We start from the raw sequence: 16,047 nt of genomic DNA on the forward strand, positions 1-16,047 counted from the left end.
AATTAATCAGCTAAACGACCAAAAGACTACAGCCCCACTTTGTCCGGTCAACATTTAACCAGCTAAGCCTGTGACACTGAGGAACTATTTCCACCCAAATCAATTCTACTTTGCTGAACTTAATTGGACTAAGCTGCTACTTTGATTGTTGGTATTTTCCTCCTTATATCAAAGCTGTTGATCTGCAATTAGTTTATTTTATTTGATTGTTCTGGGGCTGGTTAAATCTACTTGTATCTGACACATCTGACACACAAGCTCCTGAAAATCTGTTGTTCAAATCCATTTTGTTTGGATTTTTTTTTTGACTTTTGACTTCTGAACAACTCACCATAGAGATGCACGAAGCAACGTGTCAATATTCTTCAAAAAGTTGCTTAGTTTCTTTAGCACAAGTTATGATTGTTACCTTTTAGAAATCACTCACCTAAACTTCATAATACGTACAATTATAAATGACCTGATAGTTGCCTTGTACATAATTTTATTCAGTATTTGTGAACATATTTTTGCAATTGAATAGCTATTTCTTATTATTTTATGTCTGGTATGTCAAGTTAAATGTCATTGAAAGTGAAGAGGTAATCTGTATTCTGTTTTTCTATATTTACTGCCATAATATAAACCTCTTTTCCAATGCCTCAGCCTTTCTTAAGTCTTTATAAGAATCCTATATTTCCTGTTTGCTCTAATAACTTCCCTGGATGATAACGTGTCAATCATTTTCTCGCCCGCTCGGCTTCCCGGTGGCCGTGTCTATCGATAAACATCACATTGGATCTCCCATTAAAGTAATATGTATTGACGTAGTTTGGTCAGCTGGTGGATTATTGAAATTCTCAGAAGTGCAGCTTGTATGACATCTGGGAGCCGTAGATAAAGTGGATATTAAAGATGCACTGAGTAACCTGCGTGTCTAATGGAGTTGTCTTGGCTTCACTAGGAATGGGCCTATATTACGCTATGTTCTGATGTTAAACAGAACTCAAGGTGTGTTTTTGAGGAGGTAACAGCATTATAACATGACTTAACCCTTCCAGACTGACTGACATATTTGACATAACTGCAGATAACTTTCCAACCATAAAAGATAGAAACGTACTTTTTTACCTTTGCAAAGCTGACAGTTGCGGCTTCCTGAGCAATATCCTACTTCACATGCGCACGGCGTGATGATGTAGGGAAAACGAGTGCCAATAGGAACTTTGTTTCGCCAAGCACATGCATCCATCCATTTTGATTGGGCCAAACTTTGCCAAAGAGTGTAGTGAGTCAAAATGGTCGACTGCTCTAAGCGTCTGTGTCTATATTTCTCAAATAAATGGCAAATTGCGCATCTTGGTCTGCGTAATTGTGCATCCCTTGCTATTTTTATTTGAAAGGTTTATTTCACTCAAAATGTACAAATCCAAATGTAATAAACCCCATGGAAATGCAGGACTGTTTCCATGACTGGCAACGGTAAAGTCATGGGGTGATTGCACGTTTTTGTTTTGTTTTGAGGCAATAAGAATATTTTCAGTTTACTTACAGACTTGACACTTTGCACTTTTGTAGCTAAGGCCTTAAATAAAATGTTTTTTTTTTATGTCTAAAAAGTTGTTACATGTTTGCTGTGTGTTTTGTATGAAACAGTGGGAATTTTCTTTTCTTTTCTTTTTTTCCCCCCATTTGTATTTTTGGTACTGTATCTTTTATTTTAGCCATATGACACAACTACAGCATGCAGTTTGTGAAATAACAGGTTGTACTGAAACACACATTAACACATTAGGGGGTAAAAGTGGGAGTTTTAATAACAACATTAAGAAAAAAATCCAGGCGAGAAAAAATTTACTAAAAGGGGTCTAACAAGGGTCAAAGCTCACAAAAGTCGCTTTGTATAGGCCCTTTAAGCATCTGTATAACATTTATTTTCTTTCTTTCTATTGCAAAAAAAAAAAAAAAAACACTTGAAAAACACACATCCTTACTGTGAGCAGGCTCTTCTCTCTATAGACCTTGTAACTTGCTTCTTGTCTACCAATATGTTGATACCATACTGTGGAACATTCCATACAAACCAGTACCCATGAAGACAAGCAGATGGAGCTCCCACCCTTCCCCAAAAAAATTCCGCAGTGTAGCTTTAACAATAAAAAGCCATGTTAGTACATTGAAAGTATAGCAGACTGGGTTTGCACACTCCATATTGCTTCTCCGTTCGTGCGCTCGTGTCCAAAAGTTAAGCTCTGTGAAGACCTCCCCAAATGTCAGCGAGGAGTTGAGTTTGCATTAGCAGCCGTGTGGAGAGGCCAAGGAGATTCTGGGTGAACCGCAAACATTGTCCTGGTGTCGCTTCTTACCACCCAAATGTGCGAAAAGGCCTGTCATGAATACTGCAACTTCTCCATGAACTATAAATGTAACTCCAGACAGCTGGCACGAGCAGGTTCTGTATGTTTTTCATTAAAGGTTCACTGTGTAACTTTTCTGGTGAAGGGTTCCGCAACCTGTTTCCACTAAGATTTAATAGCTTTGCCTGCAGTGTTCCATGCAATGTTGGCATTATCTAGCTGCATTTGTTTCAAGGTGTTGCTTTTATTGCCAAAAATTTGAAAAATACTCATTCTTGCTGTGAGTGTGCTCGCCTTTCCACAGATCTGACCTGTGACTAACTTAGCCTGGTGCTATTACATAGAGATGTAATCACTTTTGTTGTTATTTCATAGTAGGACGTGAACTATCTTGCATACATTATACAGAATTAATTTAACATGTATTCTTGATATGAGTGGGATTGCCTCTCCACAGACCTGACATGTAACCCAGTTGACATCACCTGCTTGTCTTTATGGAGATACCGTATTTTTCGGGGTATAAGTTGCTGCGGAGTATAAGTCGCACCAGACAAAAAATGCATAATGAAGAATTAAAAAACATATAAGTTGCACTGAACTATAACTTTCTGGGAGAAATTTGTTTTATAAAATCAGAGACCAGGAACTTGCATTTCATCTTGAAAGTCAAGTTATAGTAATAACAATAGAACAGAGAACAACAGGCTGTTAACATATCAACAGTTATTCAGATAACTATAGCATAAACAACAGAACAGAACAAGTTTACCAAACTCTCCATCTCACTCCAAATCACTAAATCCATTGAATTATTCATTCTCGGTGTCACTTCTGAGCAACTCCACGACCCCCAGAGGTAAACGTAGCGCCGCTTCCTCTTGTATCTGGCGTCAGACTCAGCATCAGTTCCAGTTAAAATTATTCCGGCCTTTCTGAATCCCGACAGGATGGTCTCAGTTGTCACTGAAGTCCAGGCTTTGTCGATCCATCCAGTTACTTCCAGGAAAGTTGTATGACGCTCACTCCCGGTTACCGTGAAGCTGTGTTTTCCATTTCCGCTTTTCCGCCAGTCCCTCAAAAGTTTCTCGCTCGCTCCAAACGTTCTTTCTGCTGCTCGAATATCGTTTTTGGCTGAATATTTCACTACTTGCAGCAGGACAGAGGCTCTTTCTGCAGGAGACATGCGCAGTAGAGCCAAGTGACAGTGGTACAGGAGTAATAGGAGTAACAGAACTGACACACAAGACTAGAGACTCTCGAGGCTGTCCATGTGAACATTTTAATATATAAATCGCACCGGAGCACAAGTCGCAGGACCACCCAAACCATGAAAAAAGTGCAATTTATAGTCTGAAAAATACAGTAGATACAAATAATGTTAATATATACAGTATGATGAAATAAATTCAGTTCAACATACAAACAATGCATGTTTTGTATTATTTAGGCTGAGAAGAAGAAGGGTTTGTATATGGTTTTCATTTGTGTTTTAAATTGCAAAAAAAAAGTGATCATATGTAATTAACTGTAACATAAAGCTCACAGTTATTTTGTATTGTGTTGCATGGACATAGCGAAACTGTGAAAACAAGTAGTCAGGGTGTGGTTTGGAGAATTTCACACTGACCATATTCACTTTTCTCAGTTCTTCTTGTTAAAGCAAAATTCAAAGATATAACCTTTTTTTTTTTCTTTAAAAGTTGAATATTAAAACTCCATGGATTCCTGTTTAAATGTCATGATTGAGGACAGAACCCTGAGGTACAGCAGCTTTTATTCCCTCTGATTTTGTCTTCCTCAAAGTGCTCAGCTGTGGAGTTTCACATATTCGAAACATTACATAACGTTTTTGATGGAGGGTCGGTCACCTGCTCGTCTTCTTAGAGATTTTTTGTTATTCCTCATTATGAAACAGGCATGAAACATAGAAACAAGAAGCCACCAGACGAAATTATAGGTCATATCTGTGGAGAGGTGAGATTGAAAGAATGCACATTTTTCTAATAAATAGTTAATTAACCAAAATTTACAAGTTTTATGCCATACTGTGGAACATTCCCTTTTTTACAGTAACAGGGAAACAGCGAAATTACAATTAAAATGTACACAAAAGTCTCAAAGTGCAAATTTGACATACTCATTTGAGGTTGAACTGATTTGGTTAAATGTTGTGCTTTAAAAGTGGACATGGTGCTATTAAACTGTGTCACGTGGTGTTTTAATCCCATTATCTACTGTACCTGTACTGTACCTCATTTTTGGCAGCGTTAGTACAAACTAGGTACAGTACATGCTGAGTGTGCTGCCTTCAGTGGCCTCTGTAATTTCCAGTATTTGGTGACATGACTGCCCTGATTACAGCCAGGTGTTTCTGCTTACAAACACGTGGCTGCAGCGACTGAGCTGAATAGTAATTGTGATGCATTACTCTGATATAGTCGCTTTTCGATTCCGTGCATTATTCATTCACTCCACACTTGGTTGATGATAAGATATTTAAGATTGTAGCCACAGCTGCCCTGGGGTAGAAAAATGGAAGTGAGGCTGCTAATCTGCATTATCGGCAGCACCACCAGCACTCACACACCCAACAGTGCCATACTAAGGTGGGGTATTCATGTGGGTGAAGTGTCTCTTATCCAAGTACTAACCAGACATGGACTTGCTTAGCTTCTGAGATCTGATGAGTCCAGGCTTTGACAAGGGAGTTTAAGTTTAAAGAGTTAGAAGTGTGGATACCTGAAAGGGTGACCAGACATAAAAAAACAAAAAAAACAAAAAAGAAAAAAATTAGGACGGTCCCGTGATCTAAGATGTTGTCCCGAATCCTGAATCCAACCCTGAACATCCTGAAAATTACACTCAAACAGAATACTGAGAAGTTATTGTCTGATAAACATTAAAAACTCTTAAAATTCGTTAAGAGCCCCTGACGACTTCTAGAAAAGGAGTGGGCAAACTGCTGCCCTTTAATCTTTTTAATCCAGCCCGCCGAACTTGGGTAAAAATAATAATAATTTTAATAATAATAATAATTTTCAGTGTTTTTTTTAAAGTAATTTCAATAAATAGTAAATACTGTGGGACTTGAAACACAGATATTTTGTTGTAATGTTTTGTAATGATTTTCAATTATGGGATATTTCAATAACATGGGATATGTTTTCTTCATATCCCATGTTATTTTTTGCTCTTATGAGGATCCTTCTGCTCCTGGTCTGGCCCTTCCTTCAAATTTTAGAACCCTTTGTGGCCCACGAGTCAAAAAGTTTGCCCCCCCACTGTTCTAGACGCTCTGTTCGCAAGGTGTACATTCGTCGTGGTCGCTTCCAGGGAAGAGCGTCAGAGACAGTACGCAGTGCCACGTTTGGAGACGAGTTTAGAGCGGAGGGGAGACAGCGGGGTGGAGTACCGGTGATGTGTGGTCAGGGGAGGCAGGTGAGGTAGTCCCACAACCAAGCTTCCCCTTATATCATCTAGTTTAGTTCACTATGATAAGTCGCTCGTCTTTAGTGCAAACACCCCGGGTTCAAGATCCACATTTACGTTTTTATTTTGTTCTTTCTTCCGTTTTCTGTGTCAACAAAATAATTTATTAAAGCTCAGTGGTGAGGAGAAAAATCAGTTTGTCGACTGGACAAAAATGAGCTCCTCCCTGCAGACAGATATAAGGAAGTGTCCACCAGCATTCTGACCAGAACTGAAGAAGCAGCTTGGATGAACTGTGAAACGTCTTCAACCAAACTAACAAACGAACTTTTGTCCAGTCAACAAACTGATTTTTCTCCTCGCCACAGATTCTACCTGGACAACTGAGGGATTCTTCACATTAAAGCTCAGTTTATTGGTTAATGCGGTGTTTGTTTGTTTGTTTGTTTGGAAAGAAAAGCAACTTAGAACTCGTCATCATTTCTGAGCCTACATTTGCCCGTCCCACCATTCCAGCCAAAACTGTCCCAAATTTCAACCAATCTCATCTGGTCACCAAAGACCCGACCAATCACACTGTTCCTCACATATTCAGACTCCGCCCTTCCTCCCCCTTCAATCTCTTCTTCTTTAGTCCTCCAGGTACTGACCAGGTTATCAGGTGTGTTTGAAATGTGGTTGTGGGCGGAGTTTAGGTGTGTTTCGTCCCACTTTACGTTTTAAAACCCATTAAATAAACTACATTCCCTGCGAGTGGTAACCATGAACCACATAAAACTGTATTAGTATGTTGCCCATTAAATATTAAATGTATTTTTGTACACTCTGACATCTCAATTGAGCAACTGCTTTGAGATCCCAAAGAGAAGAAAGCCACATGTTTGCGTTGCTTCTGTCATGAATGTAGGTCTACCACATGGAGAAAAACACCATGCGTATTACATAAGAGGGTATATTCCTTGTGATTCGAACCCCCTCCCAATCATCATGGCTATTTAAATTTCATCATTTTCACTCAACTCCCCGTGAGCTTTTAGTCATTTATTTTGATTAGTGCTGTTTTTATAAGATACGTCTCTTAAGTCTGTCGCGATGGGAACGCGGTGGCACGAATGGTGGTACTGGGGGGAACCGAATGAAGTCTGTTTGATGATCATAAATTCAGAAATATCTTCTTGTCAATTAATTAGCAGCTTCCTGAATTTGTGCGTGCAAGTCTTTTCATTCGCTAGGCACAGATCTCAACAGACCAATACCCCCGGTGCAGCCATTGTAAGTCTAAATTGTTACACGCGTCTATGGAAACAGATGAATAAAGATCCCTCATAGACGAGTGTTTGAGAGCAGCTTGCGACTCAGGAATGTTTTTATTTTTTGAACAGTGTGCAGTGTGAAGATATCACTTGGTAGATGCTGTGTGTGATTAGTACAAACAATAAATGGACTGGCTTTCTGGACATACAAAAACATGTTTTACCATGTGAAACAGAGCATTTTGAGCTTTGGAGATGTAGACAAACTAATAATGCTGGATTATTTCAAAATGTGGGAATGAAACGAAACACAACACCAGATATGTTTTTGGGGAGGTAACAGCATCATAACATGGCAAAAAATTCACAATAAATCTATTTTTTGTAATATAGGACCATTAAACAGGTCCAAAGTTATTTTTCACGTATCTCATTCGTTTTAGGCATGCGAAGAGTGCACTTCCAGATTCGGATAATAAAGGCAAGACAGGTTTATTTGTATAGCACAGACATGTCAAACTCAGGCCCAGGGACCAAATTTGGACAGCGACATGATTATATTTGGTCTATGAGATCATGTCAAAAATATATTAGAGCTGGTCTGCCGGCTACAGATCGGCTATAGAGACATTATTTATTTACATTTTGTTATTATTTTATATTATGCTTGTTCGGGATTCAATGTTTAAGCAAAACTATTATTTAACATTTATTTTAATAAGAAAAGATTACATTACATATCTCGAAAGAAGAGAAAACATGCAGATAAATAAATCAATAAATATTTAGTTTGGCCCATGACTTAGTCCCAGTTTTTAATTTTGGCCTCTGTGAATTTGAGTTTGACACTCCTGGTATAGCACAATTTTATACACAAAGTAATTCAAAATGCTTTCCAGAATAAAAAAAAACACATTAAAATCACAATACAAACAAATCAAAACGTAAATAATTATCGTAAATTTAAAAAGTGAGAGACATATTAAATAAGAGAGAAGAATGCTGAATGAAATCTTTTCAGTCATACGCAGCTAAACAGAACCATTTTGAGCCTGGATTTAAACGGCGTCGAATTGGAGGCCTGTCTCACATCTTCAGGAAGACAGTTCCAGGTTTTAGCTGCATCATGAATCTGAAACACTTATGTTTATTTTTTAAATTGGTTTAAACTGGGGTGGAGCACAGATAAGGCTTTACAATTAGATTCAGAGCTGCTTATACAATATGTCTGTACAGGGGCAAGAAAACGTTGTACAGTGTCTTGAAATGTTTTCTCAAGATTCAAGATTTGTTATTGTCAGAAAAAACAATGAAATTACATCAAACACTGCATCGATCCATACTCTCTGCAACGCGTACTTGTCTTGTTGTCATGGAGATACTTGAATGAAACCAAACACAACTCCAGATGTGTTTTCGGATGATTTAAATACATTATAACAGACATGTAACCATGTAATAATAATAATAATAATAAAAAAGTATGTTTTTTTATTTTATTTAACTATCTATACCTCAGTCAGTATTGTCATGTTTGTGTGTTTGTGTAGATCTGCCGTTCACTACAGACACGTCCTTGAAGGAAAACAATAAGGACTAGACAATTTTCATCGCTTCATATAATAACACCACTTATCTTTTTGTATGTTTATAAAGGTACAATTTTAAGGACAGCTGCTGCTTTTATCTTGCCTTTAGGGGTTGAAATCTATAGCACTTAAGGTTTAGTGCGTCTGAATCACAGTATACAATTTCTTTCACGTTTACTCTGGACAAATAAGATGACTCAACACCTATGCAGGAATGAGTGTGTGAATCTAGGCCTGTCACAATGACAAATTCTGAAGTACGATGTTTTGCTTCAGAAGATGTCACATTAAAAGAAACTGAACCTACTTAACCTAAGTACTTGTTGAAACACCTAGCTGTAAGCAGGGCAGTCTTTTTTTTTGTTTGTTTGTTTGCTATTGGATCATTGCAGCATTACAAAATAAAAACGAAACAAAACATAAACCACGACTACATGGGTCATGACTGGAAGGAGCCGAGCTGAAACAAAGGTACCAAACGCGTGAACAAGTTTGCATTCACAACTCCACTCACTGGACATATAGGAGACAAAATATAAATTATAATAAACTAAATTCAATGCACAATTTATCAACTCCAGAGCTCTGTATTTACCAAAACACAACACCATATTTTTTTTTAAAAGGTTTCTGCAGTGTTGGACTGTTTAAAATCATCATGCCGATTGTTCCACAAACCAAAACCTCTACCAGAAACATTATTATTTTTTATAAATTTTTTTTCGTTTATGGTCCTACAAACTAATAATAATGTTAACGGAGGCACAAAGGTTTATCGTTTATGATCGTGCGAAGTAAACCACAATGAGAATGAAAAAAATTTAAGGATATTTAGTTTTTCGTTTATGGTCGTGCAAACTAATACTAACATTAACGAAGGCACAAAGGTTTAACGTTTATGATCGTACAAAATAAAAGGTAATGTTAAAGAAAAATTTTAAAGAAAAGCATGTGTTTAATAGTTAATAGTCGTGTTTTTTTTTTTTAGCAGGGCAGTCTTTTGTAATGTCACCAACTACCTTATGATCGTATGAAGTAAACCACAATGAGAATGAAAAAATGCAAGGATATTTTGTTTTCGTTTATGGTTGTGCAAACTCACACTAACATTAATGAAGGCACAAAGGTTTATTGTTTTTTTTTGCAGGGCAGTCTTTTGTAATGTCACCAACTACCTGGAATTGCAGAAACCAGTGAACACACACTGGAGTGAATGAATTGAATGATTATTTTGATAAGGATGATGTTTTTAAGATGCTGAGAGAACTGGGTGTGAATGATGATATAGAATTGTCATGATGCTCTGGACATTATAAACACATTCTCTTTGTACGTTTGATTTTATAAACTATAACATCAACCTTCCCGGGGACGACAGGTGGAAATTAGCACTGGCGCTACAACCTGGTACAAACCATCTCTCCTTTTAAGGTTAATCTATATTGTGCTCTGTCCCTGTCTCATTAAATCAGGAGTCTCCAACCTGTAACTCGGGAGCCGTCTCTTTCCAAGTAGCTCGCCAAAGAATTTCTGAATTATAAGTTTTGTGCTGAATAACAAAAACTAGATCAATAGAATGACTATTAAAATTGTAAATGTATAATTTTCATGCCTAATTTTACTTTCTGCACTAATAAATGGATGATGGTGGATGTTATATAAGTCTCTAACTGGTCCTATCTAAGGCTGCGGATCTTATATTTACTCAGTTTGTTGCGACCGCTAAAATGAGTAGCTCTCTGGCATTTTTGTTTTGTAAAGTAGCTCGTCGGAGGAAAAAAGTTTGGAGACCCTTGCATTGAATAAATAAACCAAACTAAACTATACACACACACACACACACACGTAGACTTTTAATAATTCAACCCTTTACATAATTACATAATAAATATTGAAACCCCAAGAAACATTGTTCCAACCTTCATGTTTTTTTTTTTGTTTTTTTTTTAACAATAATAAGTTCTATGCTTTAAAACTTTCTCGTCAATTAAAACTGTACTTGTTTTGGTTATTTTCAAAATTTCTAAAGTTAGTCAGGGCCCAGGAGAGATTGCTAAATTACTGAAACATTCATGGATGACATCTAAAACCTCTTCAGGCGTGTTTGTGATGAGAGAACAACATTAAAACAGCGAAACAAAACACCAGAAAGACAAAAGATTGAGCATAATTCCACCTCTTTAATGTCAATGTTGAACAGATAATGTATTTATTATTATTGAAATATGACACAGTTAATGGTTTCTAATACAGAAACCATAGTAGCTCCATCTGGGACTTACCGTTTTTAATGTTGGTCACATGGTTTGCTGCTTTAAAACAAATAGTTCCTGAAAATCCGCTGTAAACTTTCCTGAACTTTCGCCCCATGATAAAATACTGCTCTTTGACATATTATTAGTATTCCTTTAAGATGGTTTCAGATTGGACTCTAACCTGGACAAAGGCAAAATAAATAATGCAGCTACGATCAATACTCCATTTTGGTCACCATCCATCACAGTAGTGGAGTGGTTCAGCCCCCCCATTGGCCTATTCATCAAACGGGTCTTGGCCTGTACCATATTACACTCCCATTCAGTCAAAAAAACAACTCAACTTTTTCTCTCATTTTTAGTTTCTGTTGCTGTTTCATGACCGAACGTTACATTCACAGAAAGTTTTAGTAGAGGACGATGAGAGGATGAGGAGGGTGAAGAGGATGGTGAGAGGATGAGAAAAGTAAAGGGGACGGAGAGAGGATGAGGAAAATGAAAAGGACGATGAAAGGATGAGGAGAGTAGAGAGGACAATGAGGGGTGAGTAGAGTAAAGGGGATGATGAGAAGATGAGGAAAGTGTAAAAGAGGATGAGGAGAGTAAAGGGATAATGGGAGGATGAGGAGTATGAAGAGGACGGTGAGAGGATGAGGAAAATGAACAGGACAATGAGAGGATGAGTAGAGTAAAGGGGATGGTGAGAGGATGAGGAAAGTGTAAAAGAGGATGAGGAGATGAAGAGAGTGAAAAGGATGATGAGAGGACGATAAGAGGGTGAGGAGAGTCAAGAGGACAATGAGAGGATGAGGAGAGCGAAGAAGACGATGAGAGGATGAGGAGAGTGAAGAAGACGATGAGAGGATGAGGAGAGTGAAGAAGACGGTGAGAGGATGAGAAGAGTGAAGGGGACGATGAGAGGATGAGGAAAACAAACAGGACAATGACAGGATAAGTAGAGTAAAGGGGATGATGAGAGGATGATGAGTATGAGGAGAGTGAAGAGGACGGTGAGAGGATGAGGAGAGGGAAAATGGATGATGAGAGGATGAGGAGAGTGAAAAAGACAATGAGGAATGAGTAGAGTGAAAGGGACGATGGAAGGATGAGGAAAGTGTATAAAAGACAATGAGAGTATGAGGAGAGTGAAGGGGACGATGATAGGATGAGGAAGAGGATGATGAGATGATGAGAAGAGTGAAAAGGACAATGAGAGGATGAGGAGTGTGAAGGGGACGGTGAGAGGATGAGGAGAGTAAAAGCGATGATGGGAGGATGAGGAAAGTGTAAAAGACGATGAGAGGATGAGGAGAGTGAAGGGGATGATGAGAGGATGAGGTGAGTGAAGAAGACAATGAGAGGATGAGGAGAATAAAGAGTACGATGAGAGGATGAGGAGTGTGAAGAAGACAATGAGAGGATGAGGAGAATAAAGAGTACGATGAGAGGATGAGGAGTGTGAAGAGGACGATGAGAGGATGAGGAGAGTGGAAAGGACAATGAGTGGACAACGACAGTGAAGAGGAAGATGAGGAGAGCGAAGGGGAGGATGAGAGGATGAGGAGAGCGAAGAGAACGATGAGAGGATGAGGAGAGCGAAGGGGATGATGACAGAATGAGGAAACTGTAAAAGAGGATGAGGAAAGTAAAGAGGACAATGAGTGGACAACGAGAGTGAAGAGGAAGATGATGAGAGCGAAGGGGAGGATGAGAGTTTGAGGAGAGCGAAGGGGAAGATGAGAGGATGAGGAAAGTGTAAAAGAGGATGAGGAGAGTAAAGAGGACAATGAGTGGGTGACGAGAGTGAAGAGGAGGATGAGTAGAGTGAAGGGGACGATAAGAGGATGAGAAGAGTGAAAAGGATGATGAGAGGATGAGGAAAGTGAAGGGGACGATGAAAGGATGAGTAGAGTAAAGGGGGTGGTGAGAGGATGAGGAGAGTGAAAAGGATGATGTGAGGATGAGGAGAATGGAGGATCACGACGAGAGGATGAGGAGAGTGAATGGATGATTAGAGGATAGGGAGAGTAAAGGGGACGATTAGAGGATGAGGAGAGTGAATTGAATGATGAAAGGATGAGGAAAGGGAAAAGAATGATGAGAGGAGGAGCAGAGTGCAGGGGACGATGAGAGGATGAGGAGAGTGAAGAGGATGGGAGTGAAGAGGACGATGAGAGGATGAAGAGAGTGAAAGGACGATGAGAGGATGAGGAGAGTGAAGAGGACGATGAGAGGATGAAGAGAGTGAAAGGACGATGAGAGGATGAGGAGGGTGAGGTGACAAAGACTGAGGAGCTTTGTACAAGTGATCCAAAAAAAAATCTGAATTTCCTTTGTCCCATCTGTATATACCATGTCACTTTTTGTCATCTCAAAAAAACACACGGGGATAAAAATGACGAGGTGTTGGCGTGTGTTTCTCTACTACGCACTGTCAGTATAATCTGTTTTTTAGTTTTGCCTTCGAGCATCAACAACCCTAACCCTTAAGCTAATATTTTGATATTTACCGTCAACATTTCTGGCACTCTGGAAGGATTATCCCTCTTTTTAAATCTCCCGAAAAGGTAACTTGGATCTTGCCGAGCGAACTTGCTGTGCTAAAAGGAACAATTAAGAGCTAAAATAGTTTTTCTTTGGCACGTCGCCGTCTCGTCTCCCCTGCGACCTATACAAAAGCGTTCAGCCATGTTGTCTTTCATCATTAACTCTCTCTCAAAGGCCCCTGGGAGCCGGTGGAAGCGTGCACTTTTGTAACATCAAGCGTTACAACTGTCTGCTGCTTACAGTCAGGGCTGCAGGCTTCTTTAAAAGGCCCATATTACACGATTTTCTCAACTACTGTATGTTATAATGTCTCCTCATCACAATCATGCCTGGTGTTGTGTGTTTTGTTTCATTCACACATGTTTAACGCACAAACCCTGAGCTGTTCCACCTTGTGATGTCATGTGGTAATACAGGAAGCACTCCACTGTGTTTTTAAATTCCATACACCTTCACTAGAATAATTGGGATCATTTCTACTCGGAAACTGCTCATCTCTGCTGAACTAAAAGCGGTGTTGTCGTCAAGACCGAGATTGAGACCAAGGCCAAGTCCAAGACCAGGACCACTGAGGGTCGAGATCGAGACAAGACCAAGAGTTTTAAAGGTTGAGATCGAGACAAGACCAAGAGTTTTGAGATCGAGACAAGACCAAGAGTTTTAAGGTTGAGATCGAGACAAGACCAAGAGTTTTGAGATCGAGACAAGACCAAGAGTTTTAAAGTTGAGATCGAGACCAGACCAAGAGTTTTAAGGTTGAGATCGAGACAAGACCAAGAGTTTTAAAGGTTGAGATCGAGACAAGACCAAGAGTTTTAAAGGTTGAGATCGAGACAAGACCAAGAGTTTTAAAGATCGAGATCGAGACAAGACCAAGAGTTTTAAAGGTTGAGATCGAGACAAGACCAAGAGTTTTAAGGTTGAGATCGAGACAAGACCGAGAGTTTTAAAGGTTGAGATCGAGACAAGACCGAGAGTTTTAAAGATCGAGATCAAGACAAGACCAAGAGTTTTAAGGTTGAGATCGAGACAAGCCCGAGAGTTTTAAGGTCCAGATCGAGACAAGACCGAGAGTTTTAAGGTCGAGATCGAGACAAGACCGTGAGTTTTTAAGGTTGAGATCGAGACAAGTCTGAGAGTTTTAAGGTCCAGATTGAGACAAGACCGAGAGTTTTAAGGTCGAGATTGAGACAAGACCGAGAGTTTTAAGGTTGAGATCGAGACAAGACCGAGAGTTTTAAAGGTTGAGATCGAGACAAGACCGAGAGTTTTAAGGTCGAGATCGAGACAAGACCGAGAGTTTTAAGGTCGAGATCGAGACAAGACCGAGAGTTTTAAGGTCGAGATCGAGACAAGACCAAGAGTTTTAAGGTCGAGATCGAGAGACAAGACCGAGAAGTTTTAAAGAGTGAGATCGAGACAAGACCGAGAGTTTTAAGGTGAGATCGAGACAAGACCGAGAGTTTTAAGGTTGAGATCGAGACAAGACCAAAAGTTTTAAGGTCGAGATCGAGACAAAACCGAGACCACAGCCCATCGAGACCAAATCAAGACCATCTTTTTAAATTTTTGGCATTTATTTGTATTTTACAATTATTTGGCACATATATATCAATGTTTTTATAAATCTGTCTCCATTTTATAACTTGTCGAGAGTCAGACCTCGAGACCAAGACAAGAACGAGTCCAAATGCAGTCGAGTCCAGGACAAAACCAAGACCGCAAAAGACTGTCTTAAGGCTTTTCTCGAGACCAAGACCAGTCTTGAGTACTATGACACTAACTAAAAGGTAGCTGTAAACCTGAAAACTACCACATCACAGCATTTTGAGCCAGACTAAAGATAAATGATTACTCAAACACGTGTGAAACAAAACATAAGTCCAGGTCTGTTTTTGATGAGGTAACAACGTTCTAACATGGCTTAAAGCTCACAAGAGTACATTTTGCATAATATAGGACCTTTATTGTGCCTATGATGGTTACTCTACTCATTTTACTAAAACACACCATAATTATATTTAAGATTTTGCTGAAATGCCTGCGCTCTGTACCTGAGCCTTAATTGCTGGAGCCTTAACCTGCTTATAGAGGACACATACACGTTTTTCTCCTTCTCATTATATGGTGTGTAGCAGCAGCAGAGGCACTGATTAATGATTGGCTGCAAGTGCTGGGGTTTAGGTAAATGGTAAATGGTCACATTTTTATATAGCGCTTTTCCACCTTCAAGGCCCTCAAAGGTAGTTAGGATTCAGGTCAGCGAGAGTCCTTTTAGGTTTAAACCAGGTTGATTTCAGCATCGAAACTGGCAACCCAGATGAGAGACTCATGTGAGGCTCAATCTACTTTCTAAAACACCAAATTATAACAGAAACAATATGGCCACCATGTACAATGGTTTTGAAATTAAGAATACATCTGCTTTGTTATCAGTAAAAGATGTATTTGATTATTCCACATTCATACATTCTTATCTAGGAACACAGTTAGGTCATGTTTATAAAATATTAAATTAAATAAAAAATAAAACTAATCCAATTTGGCCATTTTTTACGTTTGTAATTTTACTTTCTGATTGGGACTTCACACAAGGAAATTTGATAACCTAGCAAGCGTTGAAGACTGGGATAAA

At 39.0% G+C, this 16,047-nt stretch overlaps 1 protein-coding gene across 1 annotated transcript in view; it reads left to right on the forward strand.

Annotated features, from left to right (window-relative positions):
• Nucleotides 1-16,047, forward strand: part of LOC110159334 (glucosidase 2 subunit beta-like) — a 384,952-nt gene that overhangs the window by 129,242 nt on the left and 239,663 nt on the right.

The sequence above is a fragment of the Boleophthalmus pectinirostris genome, unplaced genomic scaffold (assembly GCF_026225935.1).
Source record: "Boleophthalmus pectinirostris isolate CB_2022bp ecotype Guang Dong unplaced genomic scaffold, ASM2622593v1 HiC_scaffold_20, whole genome shotgun sequence".
Taxonomy (NCBI): domain Eukaryota; kingdom Metazoa; phylum Chordata; class Actinopteri; order Gobiiformes; family Gobiidae; genus Boleophthalmus; species Boleophthalmus pectinirostris.